The sequence below is a fragment of the Bos javanicus genome, chromosome 25, assembly GCF_032452875.1.
Source record: "Bos javanicus breed banteng chromosome 25, ARS-OSU_banteng_1.0, whole genome shotgun sequence".
NCBI classification, from domain to species: Eukaryota; Metazoa; Chordata; class Mammalia; order Artiodactyla; family Bovidae; genus Bos; species Bos javanicus.
This window is the reverse complement of record NC_083892.1, coordinates 23,762,062-23,768,061: the sequence shown is the minus strand read 5'-3', so window position 1 is coordinate 23,768,061 and position 6,000 is coordinate 23,762,062.

Genomic DNA, 6,000 nt, shown 5'->3' with positions numbered 1-6,000 from the left:
GCACTAGTGGTAAAAAACTGGCCTGCAAATGCAGGAGACCTAAGAGACATGAGTTCGATCCCTGAGTTGGGAAGATCCCCTGGAGGAGGACATGGTAACCCACTCCAGTATTCTTGCCTGGAGAATCCCAAGGACAGAGAAACCTGGTGAGCTATGATCCATAGGGTCACAAAAGGTGGTACACAACTTCAGCGACTTAGCATGCACGCACAGGACCATGTGTAAAATAGATAGCAAGTCGTAACCTGCTGTAAAGCACACGGAGCTCAGCTTGGTGTTCTGTGATGACCTAGAGAGTTAGGACGAAGGGTGTGGGAGGGAGGTCCCAGAGGGAAGAGATGTATATATACATATAATTGATTCACTGCATTGTACAGCAGAAATGAACACAGCATTGTAAAGCAATTATATTCCAATAAAAAAGCACCCCCCCAATAGATAATTATATAGCAGGAAGTGCACTCAAGTGAATTCAGATGAAGACTGAAATCTCTTTGCCTGGTGCTCTCCTCAGCAAATAACATGCTTACTCATTCATTGCACTCTTCATTCATCCCTTTGTTCAATATTTGCTGTATCAATCCTAAGATGCAGCATCAGTGGAGAAGAGCTGAATGAGACATTCCTACCCTATCCCCCCAAATGATGGCTCAGAGAAATAAGTGATGGGATCTCCATGGCATTGTAGAGTATTTAAAATGCAGAAGATGGTACAGCCAATTCAGCAAGGGACTCATGGAAGGAACATTTCCATCAGGTCTTTACGCATGAATACTATTTTGTAGGAGAAGAAAGAATTGTTGTAGGGAAACTATCGCAAGTACAGGTAGAGCAGAAACTGTATGGGATGATGACAGACCAGTGTGGCAGGACCACTGAGCACGCAGTAGTTGCTGAGTAGGAGACTGGAGGGGATGGTTTGGGAACAGACTGTAAAAATCTTTATGTGCTAATGAGGAACTTGGAATCTATCATGAAAATGAGAAACCAATAGGGAACCATGAAAAACATTTTATCGACTTGCCAGCATCTCCTTTTGGAATAATTCCCCCCCTTTCAATAATTATGTTTTCCAAGTCATAAGGGCCAGGGGCTGGCTCTGTTTGGCCCCCAGGTGGGACTTAAGCCAGGCTAGGAGAGTGCTTTAGGGCCTAGGTCACAGTGATTGGTTCCCGAGTGGCCATGTGACCCATTTTTGATGGAGTTCTTAGGAAAATATGTTTTCTGGGGAATTGTTAAGTGTTATGTAGGTTGGACTGTAAGTAGTCATAGTAATATAATGTGAAAAGACTCTGAGAATAAGACTCTTAGAAGAGATCTGTGAAGGTGAAGGCAAAATATCAGAAAACAGAGTGAGTGAAGGAGAAAGGATTGAAAAAGATGAAACTCACTGATATTATTCAACCCTTGAATCTCTACCTTAAGCCAACACCTTTTAGAAATCTCAGGTTCAATGAGCCAGTAAGTTCCCCTTAGTCCCTCATCTCATTTGAGTCAGGCTGTCACTGCCAGTAAAAGAGGTGACTGACTAATATAAGAGGCAGGAGTAGTTTATTAGTTGTTGTTCAGTTGCTAAGTCATGTCCAGCCCTTTGTGACCCCATGGACAGCAGCATGCCAGGCTTCCCTGTCCTTCACCATCTCCCCCAGTTTGATTAAACTTATGTCCAGTGAGTCGGTGATGCCACCCAACCATCTCATCCTCCATTGTCCCCTTCTCCTCCTGCCTTGAGTCTTTCCCATCAACAGGGTCTTTTCCAGTGAGTCAGCTCTTCAGGTGGCCAAATTACTGGAATAGGATGTTATCATTAGTTTCCCTTGTCAGCTTACATAGCTCCAGATTCAGAACTGATTATAAATAAGAAAGGGACTAAATTAGAGGAGGGGTGACCACTGATGAGAAGACCTCAGAAGACCATAAGGGAAATGTAAATTGTGAGTATAAATATGTCTTATGCAATTATTTGCTAAAGCTGATAGTCCTAAGTGGAGGAGATGAGAAGCAGCTGAATTCTGGATATACTTGCTTTTAAAGTATATACAAAGGATAGAAGGAAGAGAAAAATGAGGATGAATATAAGTTTGGGGCTTGGAAAGACAAAGAAGCCATTTACTCAGATGGAAAGACATTGGGGGAACGGAGGTGGCTGGGTTAAAACATCTGGAATTTGACTTGAGTGCATTATGATTGAGACACTTCTTGTAATCCCCAAATGGGCAAGTCAAGGGTTTGTTTGATGTAAGAATCTGGAGTTAAATAGAGAGATCTGGGCTAAAAGTGTGTGATTGAGAGTCACCAGCATAGGCATGGTGTTTAAAACCATGAAAATATATGAGATCATCTGGAATAAATGTAGATGAAGAAAGACTAAACCCTGGAAAATGAGGAACCAGAAGGTAAATTTGAAAAGCAGCCAGCAGTGTAGAGGTAAAACATAGAAAGTCAGTGATATGACACCAAATAAGGAGTGCTGTATGGACAGATGAGTGATCAGCTACTGAACACTGCTTATGGGTTTAGAGGGATGAATATACAATTACTCAAATACATTAACTATCACTATCCTCAATATTTGTCCTTAACTTAGGATAGAGATTTTGGGAGTTGTTTACCCTAATGGTGGTTGTTGACATCCTGACTGGGATTTAATAGGATTCCTCTAACTTGGAATTAGAAGAATTGCTGCTTTTGAATGGTGGTGTTGGAGAAGACTCTTGAGAGTCCCTTGGACTGTAAGGAGATCCAACAAGTCCATCCTAAAGGAGATCAGTCCTGAGTGTTCATTGGAAGGACTGATATTGAAGCTGAAACTCCAATACTTTGGCCACCTGATGTGAAGAGCTGACTCATTTGAAAAGACCCTGATGCTGGGAAAGATTGAAGGCAGGAGGAGGAAGGGACAACAGAGGATGAGATGGTTGGATGGCATCACCAACTCAATGGACATGAGTTTGGGTAGACTCCGGGAGTTGGTGATAGACAGGCAGGCCTGGCATGCTGCAGTCCATTGAGTCACAAAGAGTCAGACACGACTGAACAACTGAACTGAACTGAATATGCAAAAAAAAAAAAAAAAAAATTTATAACTACAAGTGTCTCAAGCCCCAATGATGTTTCTTCTGTCACTTGACAAAAAGCTTGGAGGTAGGTAGTTACAGGGTTGCATGATTCAGTAGATCAATAACACCAAAAAAGAGCCAGGCTCTTTTCTTGAGTCCTACTCCAACATCCTCATGTTGGCTATGCTTGTACTCACGGGTACAATATGGCTGCCACAACTCTAAATCTATCATCCTTTCACAGTAACAGTCAAAAGAAGAAAAAAATGAATTGCTATCCTTCTTTATCTTATCACTGGCCACTTTTTATTTTTTAATCTTTAGAGATTATATTTCTCAAAAGCCCTGAGCTGTCCACTGCTCAATTCTCACTGGCCACAAGTCTCCTGACAATGGGGAATTAAATGAGCATAATTGCTTATATTGGTCATGGTTCATTCCTTGGTGTTGTGGAAGAGGTCCACTTTGTATGTGTATATTGTCATGTCGTTCCAGAACAAAACCAGGGTTCTGTTATCAAGAAAAATAGGACTAGATAGTTGTTGAATAAGCTATCAACGATGTCTGTCAAAATAATTATGGCCATTGGCCCCATAGGTTTGGGAGCTAGCTTATGACATAGTTGAAACCATAGGAGTAAATGAGACCACGCAGAATGTCCACATAATGAGAAATGGACCAAGGATAGCAACCTCCACTATTGATGGGGAATAAAAGAAAGGAGAGGAGGCATCTACGAAGAAGAAAAAGAAAGAGGTGGGCGAAGTTTGGGAGACATGATATGGCAGATAAAGCAGGAGTGCTCATGGAACGAAGGGGTAATCAACAGTGTCAAATGTTAAAGAAAGGTTGGGTAGATAAAGGTTGAAAATGCCCCCTAAATTTGGCAATTGCAAATTTTATTTTTGCTCTTTATGGGTTGCAAAGAGTCAGACACGACTTGGCGACTGAACAACAACAGAAGCTGATAGCAGAGCTCAGGTCAGGGGTGTGAGAAGAGGAAAGTGAGAGAATGCAGAGGGTAGAATCTACTTTCCAAAACTTCAGCTCCAAAGGTGGGATGGTGTATGGGGTCTTGAAAGTGCTACAGAATGTTTTTGTCTTTAAATTAATGATGGGACCATCTGTTTTAGATTGACATTAAATGTAAAGACCAGGGAAGAGGGGGGTGAATGAATAAGTTACATGATCCCAGAGGTTAAGAACTGGGAATTCCAAGGAACTTCCCTGGTGGTCCACTGGTTAAGACTCCAAGCTTCCACTGCAGGGGGTGCAGGTTCAAACCCTGGTCAGGAAACTATATCCCACATGCCATGTGGAGCCGCCAAAAAACTAAATAAATAAATAAATGAAATTAACAAAGCAAAAAAAAAAAAAAAAAAACACTTTTAAAAATTGAACAGTAACAATGGAAAAAGAGTTAGGGATTCAAGGCAAAAGTAAGACATGAGTCATGGGTGGAGGAATAAGGATTCATACCATAGCTAGCAATTTATAATTTAGAATAAGAAATCTATCATAATGATAATAATAGCTGGCTTACTGAGCTCTTTCTTTCCGCCAGTCCCTCTTTTAAGTCCCTTAACTGTGTCATCTCTTAGTCTTCACTCTCTCCTTTGAGGTAGGCACAGTTGTTTCCATCTGATGGATGAAGATAGGCAAGACCAAGAAGAAGCAGAGAAAGATGACCTTGACTTTCTCCATGACATCCACTTTCTTGACCAATCGAACACAGGGGAGGGGAATAGATAGGAATTACAAAGTTTGAAACAAAGTGGAAATCTCTGAAACAAATACAAGGGATCTGGGGGAAAAGAGTTATCCGGGGAGAAATAAAGGAATGAGTAACAAAACTGAGATTAGAAACCAGGAATTTATAGAGACCCCCCCATCTGCATTCTTTGCCAAGAGCTCCAGAGCAGAATATATAGATGATGGGATTCATCCTGGCTGGAGGACTGGTCTGTGAGTCTATGATTTAGACTCAGTGCTCAGATGTGCTGCCTGTGGCATAAACAGTTCCCATTTCATTTTATTTATTTTTTTTGCTTTTTCTTTTCTTCTCAGCAGGATGGCCAGAGTAATGAAAGCCCTTATTTCCAGAGCCCTTCCCCCAAGCATTCCCAGAAGCAGATCATCACCCCAGCACCCTTTAGAAGCCCTTCTATGGGATAAAAATGAAGAAATCTTTTCTTCCTGAAATGACAGAAGAGAAGCTATCTCCTGCTTCATCACACAATCTTGCCTTTGATCGTCGAAGCCACAGTGGAATCTGTAGCCATCATCTCAAATGTTACTTGCTCTTTCCTCTTGGGATAGAAGGAAGCAAAGTGATTGCTAAATATTGCTTTTTCCATGAGTTATCAAAAAGAACACACACAACTTTTTTTTTTAAAAATACCATTTATTGGAGTTTTAAAAAAATTTTTATCATTCCCAAGGCTGTTCCCATGATCTTAGAAACAAAAGCTCATCCCCTAAAGACATGTACATTGAAGGGGAAATATCCTTTATTACACAGACACTGGTGTAATCAAGTTGCTAGTAAAGATATGGCAGAGGCGGGTCTGCCAAGGGGATTGAGGTTCTTGAATTTTTTTAGGGAAAAAAAGACTAACTCCTTTTATCCAGCACAGAGCTGAGTGAAGGCTCCTCTGTCCTGTCCCACCTCTGCCTTGGTGAACCCACTCTCAAGGTGTGCAGGACGTGAAGTAAGAGGCTTTTAACCTTTCAAGAACTGCCATTTGTCATTTTTCCAACCTGGTTCTAACCTAATTCTGCAATTCCAGCTCTTCTCATTCTCTTTTCTCTACCAGGATATTTTGTGTTTCTTCCAGGCAGGGAAAAGTTAAAAAAAAAAAAAAAAAAGTTAGACATGTCCCAAAAGCTTAATACCAGCTCCTCTCTTGAGTTGAAGCTTAAAGGAAGGACATGGCCAACA